Here is a 12,718-nt window from a genome sequence, read left to right as displayed (position 1 = left end):
ACTCGCCACAGAGGTTATACCTTTAGTGACAACTCATTCAATTTCCTTTACAGCCGACAGCTACTACTGTAGAGGCTTTACGTATCCTGTGCTGCCATCCAGTATTGGTGCATCTTCTAATATATGTGTGGTCATCGCATTGTGCGCATAGCCAAATGTTATAGCTCAGTAGGGCCTGGCTTACAGCCTCCCACAGGAGCACTCAGCTTGAAGAGGATTGGCTTCAGGACGCTTTTTTCTCACGCTAGCAAAGGAGATAGCATAAATTACATTAGCCTGAGAGCCCCGCAGCAACACACTGAGATAGAGAATGAAAGGAAGACGCTGAGGAAAGACTGAGAACGTGTCTGAGGACGAGACAGGAGGAGAGAGGGAAGAGTCAAAAATAAGAAAGTGGAGGGAGACAGGAGTCTAAGAAGTATAAGAATGTTGCAACACACCAGTAAGAGGGAGACACAGGAAGCTTATCATTTGAAGGTGACCAATGCTGCCCTGAAGCTACACTCTTGCACAGCAGTATTTCACCAGGTTACATGCAGGAAAATGGCTGATATTCAGATTAGCTTTTATAGGCCAGAGAAAATAATTATGCAAGATAAAGCGCTGAGCAAATTTAGCATTACTACAAAAGGTGAGGATAGGGTCACAAGCTTCTGGAGGTTTTAAATAGTGCTGTGTAGAAGTATTTCCCACCTCAAAGATTTTTTCCTTTTTTGTTTGTTGTCACACTTAAATGTTCCGGATCATCAAACTAATTTCAACATCAGAAAAAGATAGTTTTAGTAAATACACGACATAGTTTTGAAATGATAATTTAATTTAAGAAGGGCAAAAAGCTACCCAATCTAACTTGGTCCTATGTGAAAATATAGTGTAAATGGCTCTTTGTTAAACCATGAATTAACTGTGGTTAACCACATTGTTTCGGTTTAATTTCACCGGGCACACGCATGCCTGAGTAATACAGGTCCTTCTCAAAAAATTAGCATATTGTGATAAAGTTCATTATTTTCTATAATGTCATGATGAAAATTTAACATTCATATATTTTAGATTCATTGCACACTAACTGAAATATTTCAGGTCTTTTATTGTCTTAATACAGATGATTTTGGCATACAGCTCATGAAAACCCAAAATTCCTATCTCACAAAATTAGCATATCATTAAAAGGGTCTCTAAACGAGCTATGAACCTAATCATCTGAATCAACGAGTTAACTCTAAACACCTGCAAAAGATTCCTGAGGCCTTTAAAACTCCCAGCCTGGTTCATCACTCAAAACCCCAATCATGGGTAAGACTGCCGACCTGACTGCTGTCCAGAAGGCCACTATTGACACCCTCAAGCAAGAGGGTAAGACACAGAAAGAAATTTCTGAACAAATAGGCTGTTCCCAGAGTGCTGTATCAAGGCACTTCAGTGGGAAGTCTGTGGGAAGGAAAACGTGTGGCAGAAAACGCTACACAACGAGAAGAGGTGACCGGACCCTGAGGAAGATTGTGGAGAAGGGCCGATTCCAGACCTTGGGGGACCTGCGGAACCAGTGGACTGAGTCTGGAGTAGAAACATCCAGAGCCACCGTGCACAGGCGTGTGCAGGAAATGGGCTACAGGTGCCACATTCCCCAGACCTGGGCTACAGAGAAGCAGCACTGGACTGTTGCTCAGTGGTCCAAAGTACTTTTTTCGGATGAAAGCAAATTCTGCATGTCATTCAGAAATCAATGTGCCAGAGTCTGGAGGAAGACTGGGGAGAAGGAAATGCCAAAATGCCAGAAGTCCAGTGTCAAGTACCCACAGTCAGTGATGGTCTGGGGTGCCGTGTCAGCTGCTGGTGTTGGTCCACTGTGTTTTATCAAGGGCAGGGTCAATGCAGCTGGCTATCAGGAGATTTTGGAGCACTTCATGCTTCCATCTGCTGAAAAGCTTTATGGAGATGAAGATTTCGTTTTTCAGCACGACCTGGCACCTGCTCACAGTGCCAAAACCACTGGTAAATGGTTTACTGACCATGGTATCACTGTGCTCAATTGGCCTGCCAACTCTCCTGACCTGAACCCCATAGAGAATCTGTGGGATATTGTGAAGAGAACATTGAGAGACTCAAGACCCAACACTCTGGATGAGCTAAAGGCCGCTATCGAAGCATCCTGGGCCTCCATAAGACCTCAGCAGTGCCACAGGCTGATAGCCTCCATGCCACGCCGCGATGAAGCAGTCATTTCTGCCAAAGGATTCCCGACCAAGTATTGAGTGCATAACTGTACATGATTATTTGAAGGTTGACGTTTTTTGTATTAAAAACACTTTTTTTTTATTGGTCGGATGAAATATGCTAATTTTGTGAGATAGGAATTTTGGGTTTTCATGAGCTGTATGCCAAAATCATCCGTATTAAGACAATAAAAGACCTGAAATATTTCAGTTAGTGTGCAATGAATCTAAAATATATGAATGTTAAATTTTCATCATGACATTATAGAAAATAATGAACTTTATCACAATATGCTAATTTTTTGAGAAGGACCTGTATTTGACCCTTAGAATCAAGAAACAACTTAAATAGAATCTATCTGGCAACATGAAGTAGGCTAAAATATAACTCCAAAGTACATCATACCCCAATCTATAGAATTTCAGCAACACATGAAAAATGTCACCTACAGTATATCTATCAGTCTGGAATGGGTTACAATGCCATTTCTAAGGTGAGCCACATTTGGAGCCATTTTCTACAAGTGAGGAAAAGATGAAACTGTGTTGAACCTTCCTAGGAATGGGCGATCTACCAAAATGACTTCAAGAAAACACAGAAAACTCACCCAGGAGGTCACAAAAGAAGACAGAACAACATGTAAAGCTTTAAAGGCATCTCTTGCATCAATTAAATCAGTGTTTATGATTCACCAAAACGTCTGTTCTCTACCGCCAAATCCTCAGGGATAATATCTCGCCATCAGTGACCTCAAGCTTACTTGGAATATGCAGCAGGACTATGACCCAAAGCAAGACGTCACGTCCACCTCAGAATGGTTCAAAAAAGGCATAGTTTTGGTACGGCTTAGTCAAAATCTAAACTAATTTACTATTAACAGGCAGCGCCTGCTAAAAATAACCTAAAAAGAAAACTTAAATAAATCAATTAGGTATAGGGGACAGTTACTTGTTGATAGTCTTTTCTTTCAATAAATGAAATCATCATTTGTAAAAGTTGTAAACCGTAAACTCTTAGAAAGGTTTTTTTAATTAAAATCCAGATAAAGATATATGGTAATGATCAGTTTCTGGTGTTCCATCATTCCTGGAATATGTAATTTATTTTGTTAAACTCCAGCTTCTTCATTAATTACTTATAAATTCATTAAATTTAAGAAGGAACCATGACTAATTACACTTATAGGCCTTAATCTGCTGAAATTACCCTCTCATGCTAAAACATTTTGTTAAGCAACAGAAATTTTCTGCATCAGTGCGCGTCATTAATTTACAGTCAACGATGATATAAAGTGGCCACCCACAAGTTGTCATTTCCATAAAGTCACAACTTTTATTTTCCAGCCAGCACGGAAAATATCAATTAGGAGCCATGTGGTGCCATGTTCCTATTGTGAGGGCAACACAGTAAGTAAAGCAACACATCACACCTTTTCTACGTGACAGAATGTTTTTTTAAAACATGTGCAAGATTCCTAATAAACATAACTACCTCATTTTTATCAAGCCTAACACATTTACCAGCAATTCATGTTCCATGAGTCCTTTAAGGCTCTGGGTCAATTTACTCTTTTGTTAATACATACGGAAGTTAACAGCTATGTACAGGTACATCTAAAAAATTTGAATATCGTGAAAAAGTTCAATGTTTTAATTTTTCACTTATTTCAGACAAAGTCACACAGTATATAATATCACTACACAAGCAAACATATTTCAAGCCTTCATTTCCTGTAATTTTGATGGTTATGGCTTAAATATAATGAAAACCCAACATTCAGTGTCTCACAAAATTAGAATATTATATTACACCAATTTAAAAACAGCATTTTTATTGTGTAATTGTTATGTAATGGCTATAATTTGGCCTACACAATCATGGGGAAGACTACTGGCTTGACAGATGCCCGGAAGATAGCCATTGGCACCTTCCAAAAGGACGGCAAGTTACAAACATTCATTACTAAAGAAGGTGGTTGTTGACAGAGTGCTGTATTCATATTAATAGATAGTTAAGTGGAAAGAAAATGTGTGGTAGGAAAAGGTGCATCAGAAACAGGGATAACCACAGCCTTGAAAAAATTGTCAAGCAAAATATATTCAAGAATTTGTGGGAGCTGTGTGGATTGAGAGGGGAGTCAGCGCATCAAGGGCAACCAGCTAGCTAGCTAGCTATAGAGTGTTGTCAAGAGGAAGATGAGCGACACCAGACCCAACAAGGCAGATGACCTTAAGGATGCTATCAAAACAACCTGGTTTTGCCTTAAACCTCAGCAGAAACTTAGGCTGATCGCCTCCATGCCACACTGCAATAATGCAGTAAATCATGCAAAATTAAATCAGATCAAGTACTGAGTGCCTAGAAATGAACATACTTTACAGTAACTTGAAATGTCTGTTTAAAATCAATTTTGTTTATTTCATGTAATATTAACATTTTCTGAGACAGTGAATTTTGGATTTTCATTATCTGTAAGCCATAATAATCAAAATTACAAGAAATAAAGGCTTGAAGTAATTTATTCTATGTGTAATGAATCTAAATAACACGATTTGCACTTTCTGAAATGAGTGACAAAATATATGAAGCATTTTTATGATATTCACAATTTTTAGATCTACCTGTACTTAACCACTATATATTTGTTTATTTGATATTTGAGTATCAAGCCATTTTTAAAATGCTATGTCACAAATAATTTACCTAAATTCTTAAGATGTTTCTGCTTCAGCCATCCATCCTGCCATTGTCTATACCTGCCAGTCCATCACAGGACAACACAGAGACAAACATGACAAACAACCATGTACCCTCAGAACCATTTAGAGTGACCAACTGACCTAACAGTCATGTTTTTGGGTCCCGGGGAGGGGAAGCCGGAGTATGCAGAGACAACTAACGCATGGACAGGAAGAACATGCAAACTTAATGTTGAAAGATCCTGGGCTGGGATTCAAACCCAGGACTTTCTTGCTGCCAGGCAACAATGGTCTGTTTCAGCCAACTGTTGCCAATAAAACAGAAAAAAGTTAGAGATGCACCAGTAAGTCGCACATACATTGAAATTGCCCAGTTTTCCCCCGATCGTCTCTGAGGCAAAGACCAGCAAGTCAGTAGTAAAAAATATTTTTTTTGTATTAATTAAATGCATCAAACTTAAGAAATTCCACTACTTTGATCTATATATGCACCTAAGAACAGCATGCATTTGATGGTCTATATTTTTAATCAAGCCATCTTTGGAAAATAAAAAAGACAGATGCTTTAATGGGAATGTTGTTAATTACTTCATTTATATTCTAAACCGCTACTTATGCATTATGATCCTTACAAAAACAGGAGTCAAGAGTCTAGCCATGGCTCTGAGACAGACACAAGAGAGCATTGCGTGCTACTGTGTCAAAACGGCACAGTGCTGCCCCAAGATATGCCTGTTTAAAAATGGATGAAGTGTGTAGAGCCCAGATTCTGATACTTAAAAAAGGGAAATATAGGCCAATTTATCAGCACACAGATAATACCAATCAATCCTTTTATTTTTGGGCCACATTTTACACCATTAAAACCGCAATAAAAAAATAATATCAAGGGTGCCAGGAAGGATATTTACCCAGACCTGGAATGTTTTTTGCGTCTAAAACTGAATGCCACACTTTTTAAGAATGCTTGAATGGAAACCTGAAATAAAGTGTGCATATCTTTTTAGCTGGGGTTCAAATCAAAGAACAAAAAATCTCAACACAGACTTAGAAAAACACAATAGAACATTTAAAACATGTTCTAAATAAACAATAAATAAATAATAGGTGTATCAGGTGACAACAAAAAGAGGAAAGAGGGACTAAAATAAGATACTAGGTCAATGAGAGGCTGGATTTTTTCGAACGGTGGGTATAAAAAAAACTTTTCAAAGAACCTACTCAGGAGCAGCAAAAGGGTGGACATATTTAGATTTTACGATGACCAATACGTTTTTGTCAACATAAAACAGCATGTTCATTTTTTTTCTTAAAGATGCCCCAATTAAAACTTTTTTCATTAGCCTGTTTTTTCTCTGTTTGGAGTTTGCGAGGTTGTAGCACAGCATGTCTTTTCTTTAATGATTAGTCACATTTTAGTTTGCTTCCTCAAAGCTGAGTGCAGCCTGGCTCCTGAAAGGCAGCAGATGTCATACACTCTTTTTGGGGTTCCTTCACAACTTGAAAGAGGGTGTTTGATTTATTTATTTTCAGAAGAATATAATAAGCTACAAAGCACTGTGCAATTTTTACAGATGCAAGTCATTTGCACACAGAGATTTAGACCATTTCTGATTCTGAGTTGAAACAGTTTTTTTATTCTCAAGACTGACATCTTTAGGGAGGAGGAAGCAAAAAGAAAAGATTAAGGCCAAACACCAAGAAACTGCCCTTTTTATTTGTATTAAGCGCCTATTAGTCAATGGTCAACAGTATGTGACCATCAATTTTCAAGTTTCTCAAATGATTATTGATTGGGTTTAGGTCAGGTCTTTGACTGGTCCATTCTAACTGACTATGCTTTAATGTAAACTATTCCTCTGACTAAATGTTTAGGGTCGCTGTCCTGGTGAAAGGTGAACCTCCACCCCAATCCTTAGTCGTTCAGAGCCTCCCATCAACACTGATCAGGACTTGTCTATGTTGCTGAAGTAAAGCATCCCCACAGCATGACACTGCCAACCCCATGTTTCACAGCAGTAGTGGTGTCTTCAAGGTGATGTGTTAGTTGTCCACCGCACATAGTATTTTCCATCTGGTCTAATTTGACAAGAGTACTTGATTGCTGTATCATCTACCAGGCCTACGTGGCATCTACATTGTATTAAATTGCAAATGTTACTTTTAATAACCTAACCAAAGCTTATGCACAAATGTATCCCTGAACCTGGTGTGTTTCTAAATATTCTTGATGGTTTTCGTTCACTGTTTTTTTTTTATAAAACTTCTCAGACCTTAAAAAAAGAAAGCCGAAATTATAACACATCATTAAAAAAAACATGTGAAGCGCATTTTCTAATTAGGTGACTTCTGATGGCTGGATTTTATTCCCGGGTATCAGAGAAAACAGGTAAATAAATATGCATACCACACTTTAGGTTTGTTATTTTTCAAGATTTCTAAACAATGCACAGTTAAGCCCCAAATTATTCATACCCCTGGTAGATTTAGATTTAATGTCATCTTTTAATTTTAGCTGACTTTAATCTGATAGAGAATGTCTGGATGGATCTAAAGATTAAGGTGATGGCAAGGGGACCTTCCAAAAAGTTGGTCAGAAATTAGGGGAAGGGATTGATTGCTGGATGCCAATAAAGGTTTTTCCATTGATATGGATATTGAGATGGGTATAAATATTCAATATGCAAATAAAAAAAAAAGAATTTGATGCAAATAAAAGAAGACATTCTTTTAATTTCCACTCCACAAATAAGCTATTTGTGGTGGTCCAGCACATAAAATACCAATAGAAAAATGTTAGTTTCCTGTGGTAGCATGATAAAATGTCAAAAGCGTGTGAATGCTTTTGCGAAGCGCTGAAAATGTGCAAAACTAACAACTTGCTGAGAGGTGGAGCTAAATAAGTTTAAATTTCAAGTCCATTGTTTAATAATGACATCTATCGTTTATCTCAAAGGCGATCTATCCAACACAAAGTCCATTATAAGCCATATAGATCTTTTCAATGTAACACAAGCTTCCATTGTCAACCACAATGAAGCAGCAGCCAGAACAATGTGCCTCGAAATCACAGCGAGACTTGAGGAAAATACTCATGACTTCAGAGATCCCATTTCATACATGCCACGACTGCAAAGTTATTTAATTATTTTATTTTGGGCCTCTTTATGAGTCAGTCACTTCAGGTCTGCATCAGTTCTGGTCTCTGCACAATTAATCATCTGTGTGAGAGAGTTAATGGATTCTGAGACGTGTGAGGTGCTGAAACTCAAAATTTCTACAACAATCAGGCTCCCATGAAAAGGTATTCTATTACTAAAACAGCTGGGTTTTTTTTCTTTTTCGATGATGGGTCTAAATCTTCAAAAACTGATGCCTATTAAGTGTTAAAAGCCTTTTAAAAGCATCTATCTAGCGTGGAATAGATTTTAATATTAATAAATTAAGCGGCGACAGGAAGGGGTAACCTAGTTTACAAAAGGGTTAATGATGGCCAGTTGGTGCTCTCCAACACCACAGTGTGAATCGGGGACATGGCTATGAGTGAGTATTGTACTGAATGCTTCAAAGCTTTTATGTCTGCTGCTCTTAATTTTCAATGGGTTTTAAGGAAATTAAGATATTCTCGAGAGGATGCTAACATAAGTAGCTCAAATAACCAGTCATTACAACCAAAGTATATGTAATGCAATCCTAAATGAACAATGTGTCCAGCCTTGAATCAGATGGACTACAGTAGCAGAAAACAACACCATGTGCCACTCTTCTATGCTCCTCTAGGCCTCCACATCGAATGGATCTCAGTCCAACAGAGCACCAATGGGATGTGGTGGAATGGGAGATTCACATCAAAGAAGTGAAGCAGACAAATCTGCAACAACTGCATTCCATTTCATTTAATTACAAAAGGGAACAAACTATGTAGAATGTTTCTGAGACCTCCTGTAAATTATGCCCTAAAGAATTATGGCAGGTCTGAAAGGATGCAACCTTGTACTAGCAAGGTTTACTAGCTAAGTGTACATAATGTGGATGAGTGTATTTGATTTCTGTTTGTACTTAATATTGTTATGATTGTGATGCTTATTTTATGTTAATGTTATTAAACAGTTTATGTTAAATATTTAAAAGTTTTTTTTTTCATATCTTTCAATTATTATTATTATTTTTTTCATTGCAGGCTCAGTAATAACTTAAAATCCCCAATAAAAAACGGAAACGGGATAAATGCATTTAGAAAACAGAGCGACAAATGCCATCAACGTGTGACAACAAAAAGTGAAATAAATACTGTAACACTTGTCGTTGTTACCAAAACCTAATGAAGTTTATTGGTCTTAAAAAAAATACAAGATTTTACTTTAGCGAATATGCATGTGTAAAGCTGTTTTTCATATCTTGCAATGATTGCTGGTGTTTTGAAAAATGCCAAGGTGTAAATGTGAGAAAAATAAAGAGATTTTGTGGAACATCAAGCTATTTATCTTATGTCAGTGCGTTCTTATTGTGAAATTATTAACAAAATTTAGAAGAGCAAAAGGATGCCTTAAGCTTTTTACCTACCCCTGCAGGTGAGTAAAGCATCCGACAGATCAAGTGATCTAATTATTAATTTATTGTTGTGATATTTGAGATGCAGTTGCTTTGTTTCTGTCGCAATTGTGCATATATGTGATTTATATGACGTGTTAGAGCGGACAATGAAGAGCGGAGATCAGAAAAAAAGCCCAGGTTTAATTATGCAGGGGTATTCGGAAAATACCCGCTCGTTTTGCATCTGGTTTCATTCCCGCCGCTTAGCGATTCGTTTGATTTATGTTGAGAGCATGGGAAATCGCCAACACGAATTTAAAATGCTGTGCAAATCTGTCAAGATCATATTTTGTCCTCTCAGATGCGCGTCGTGTATTCACGAAAGCAAACACATATATATATAGAATATCGATTATGTATTACAGATAATCCCAGTTCCCACGGTCCCTGAATGCAACAGCTGGGAATATGTTCTTCAGCCGCTGTGTTGAGCTGTCAGTCATGATTCCTCATGATTCCGCCCCCCACGCCAAAGCAGGCCCAAAAGTTTGAAGCCGAAAAAAAAAACCTGCAAGTTCGAAAAAAAAACTTGAATCTGAAAAGTAGTTTTGAACTTATTTTTTCCAGTTTCACATCAGTTTTTCTTTTTCAGTTGCAAAACTTTTTTTTCCAGTTTTCAAATTTTTGGGGGGAATGTTCAAAATAATTTTTCAGGTTCAAATTTTTTTCTTTTGAACAAACTTATTTTTCAGGTTCAAATTTTTTTCTTTTGAACAAACCTACTTTTTCAGGTTCAATTTTTTTCTTTTGAACAAACCTTTATTTTTCAGGTTCAAATTTTTTTTTTTGAACAAACCTTTATATCGAGGCACGTGATGTCGCCCAGTACGGCGGAGCCGGGGTCCACACTGGAGCCAGGCCTGGGGTCGGGACTCGTCGGAGAGCGCCCGGTTGCTCCTCGCGGGACCCGGCCGGGCCAAGCCCGAACGAGAGACGCGAGGCCATCCCCCAGTGGGCCCACCACCTGCAGGGGGAACCGTGAAGGACCGGTGCAAAGAGGATTGGATGGCGAACAAAGGTGGAGACGTCAGCGGCCCGCTCCCCGGATGCTTAGGCTGGCTCTAGGGACGTGGAATGTCACCTCGCTGGGGGGGAAGGAGCCTGAGCTTGTGCGGGAGGTCGAGAGATATTGACTAGAAATAGTCGGGCTCGCCTCCACGCACAGCGTGGGCTCTGGCTCATGTTTTGGACACTCGGGTGAAGAGAGGGGCTGAGCTGTCCACTGATCACCACCTGGTGGTGAGTTGGATCCGCTGGAGGAAGAGAAAGACGGACAGACTTGGCAGGCCCAAGCGCATAGTGAGGGTCTGCTGGGAACGCCTGGCGGAGCCCTCGGCCAGGGATGTATTCAACTCCCACCTCCGGGAGAGCTTCGACCAGATCCCGGGGGATGTTGGAGACATACAGGTCCTTCTCAAAATATTAGAATATTGTGATAAAGTTCATTATTTGCCATAATGTAATGATGAAAATTTAACATTCATATATTTTAGATTCATTGCACACTAACTGAAATATTTCAGGTCTTTTATTGTCTTAATACAGATGATTTTGGCATACAGCTCATGAAAACCCAAAATTCCTACCTCACAAAATTAGCATATCTTTAAAAGGGTCTCTAAACGAGCTATGAACCTAATCATCTGAATCAACGAGTTAACTCTAAACACCTGCAAAAGATTCCTGAGGCCTTTAAACCTCCCAGCCTGGTTATTCACTCAAAATCCCAATCAGGGGTAAGACTGCCGACCTGACTGCTGTCCAGAAGGCCACTATTGACACCCTCAAGCAAGAGGGTAAGACACAGAAAGAAATTTCTGAACGAATAGGCTGTTCCCAGAGGGCTGTATCAAGGCACCTCAGTGGGAAGTCTGTGGGAAGGAAAAAGTGTGGCAGAAAACGCTGCACAACGAGAAGAGGTGACCGGACCCTGAGGAAGATTGTGGAGAAGGGCCGATTCCAGACTTTGGGGGACCTGCGGAAGCAGTGGATTGAGTCTGGAGTAGAAACATCCAGAGCCACCGAGCACAGGCGTGTTCAGGAAATGGGCTACAGGTGCCGCATTCCCCAGGTCAAGCTACGTTTGAACCAGAAACAGCAGCAGAAGCGCCTGACCTGGGCTACAAAGAAGCAGCACTGGACTGTTGCTCAGTGGTCCAAAGTACTTTTTTCGGATGAAAGCAAATTCTGCATGTCATTCGGAAATCAAGGTGCCAGAGTCTGGAGGAAGACTGGGGAGAAGGAAATGCCAAAATGCCAGAAGTCCAGTGTCAAGTACCCACAGTCAGTGATGGTCTGGGGTGCCGTGTCAGCTGCTGGTGTTGGTCCACTGTGTTTTATCAAGGGCAGGGTCAATGCAGCTAGCTATCAGGAGATTGTGGAGCACTTCATGCTTCCATCTGCTGAAAAGCTTTATGGAGATGAAGATTTCATTTTTCAGCACCACCTGGCACCTGCTCACAGTGCCAAAACCACTGGTAAATGGTTTACTGACCATGGTATCACTGTGCTCAATTGGCCTGCCAACTCTCCTGACCTGAACCCCATAGAGAATCTGTGGGATATTGTGAAGAGAACGTTGAGAGACTCAAGACCCAACACTCTCAGTTGAATGAGCTAAAGGCTGCTATCGAAGCATCCTGGGCCTCCATAAGACCTCAGCAGTGCCACAGGCTGATTGCCTCCATGCCACGCCGCATTGAAGCAGTCATTTTTGCAAAAGGATTCCCGACCAAGTATTGAGTGCATAACTGTACATGATTATTTGAAGGTTGACGTTTTTTGTATTAAAAACACTTTTCTTTTATTGGTCGGATGAAATATGCTAATTTTGTGAGGTAGGAATTTGGGGTTTTCATGAGCTGTATGCCACAATCATCCGTATTAAGACAATAAAAGACCTGAAATATTTCAGTTAGTGTGCAATGAATCTAAAATATATGAATGTTAAATTTTCATCATGACATTATGGAAAATAATGAACTTTATCACAATATGCTAATATTTTGAGAAGGACCTGTAGAGTCCGAGTGGACCATGTTCTCCGCATCTATTGTCGATGCTGCTGCCCGTAGCTGCGGCCGTAAGGTCTGCGGTGCCTGTCATGGCGGCAATCCCAGAACCCGGTGGTGGACACCGGCAGTAAGGGATGATGTCAAGCTGAAGAAGGAGTCCTATCGGCTGTGGTTGGCTTGTGGGACTCCTGAGGC

The 12,718-nt window shown here is 39.7% G+C and overlaps 1 protein-coding gene across 3 annotated transcripts in view; it reads right to left on the bottom strand.

The window, feature by feature from the left end:
* The window catches only part of si:dkey-178k16.1 (band 4.1-like protein 1), an 82,163-nt gene that overhangs the window by 45,376 nt on the left and 24,069 nt on the right, over positions 1 to 12,718 (bottom strand). The gene's annotated exons all lie outside the window — the stretch shown is intronic.

This window comes from Girardinichthys multiradiatus, chromosome 1, assembly GCF_021462225.1.
Source record: "Girardinichthys multiradiatus isolate DD_20200921_A chromosome 1, DD_fGirMul_XY1, whole genome shotgun sequence".
NCBI classification, from domain to species: Eukaryota; Metazoa; Chordata; class Actinopteri; order Cyprinodontiformes; family Goodeidae; genus Girardinichthys; species Girardinichthys multiradiatus.
This window is presented reverse-complemented; position numbering and strand designations above follow the sequence as displayed.